Raw genomic sequence first — 485 nt, forward strand, 5'->3', positions numbered from 1 at the left:
CGATTCCCGTACGTACCTCTAGCCTGCCAACTTATTGAGCTAATCTACGATTGCTGAGTTCCCCAAACTCAGCAGATACCCCAACCACAGTTGATGGTAGAAGCCCCGACCACACTTATATTGGAACGGAGTATTCCAGGCCACTCTTTGTCATATACTTTGCCTGTGGTATTTTAATGTAACATTAATTTCAGGAGTTGAAATTATGAGTTAGGATTCATATTGTTATAATTTCAAGCTATGGAGTGTATAACGAGCTTGTAGTAAAACACAATTAAACTATTAAACAAGCGTTCTGACGGTAGAAATAGCTCTGCTTTCCTACAAGAACATTATTGTAGCAAAATCAAGCAAACCACAGCCATGAGAAAATGTACACATCTACTATCAAAACTATCGGATTGGTAGTTTTCAGGAATAAGTCAAAACATAGAAAATTGAAGATATCGCCCAGAAATACACAAATAATCTGACAGAGGTCTACC

This window comes from Saccoglossus kowalevskii, chromosome 8, assembly GCF_978046115.1.
Source record: "Saccoglossus kowalevskii chromosome 8, keSacKowa6.1, whole genome shotgun sequence".
NCBI classification, from domain to species: domain Eukaryota; kingdom Metazoa; phylum Hemichordata; class Enteropneusta; family Harrimaniidae; genus Saccoglossus; species Saccoglossus kowalevskii.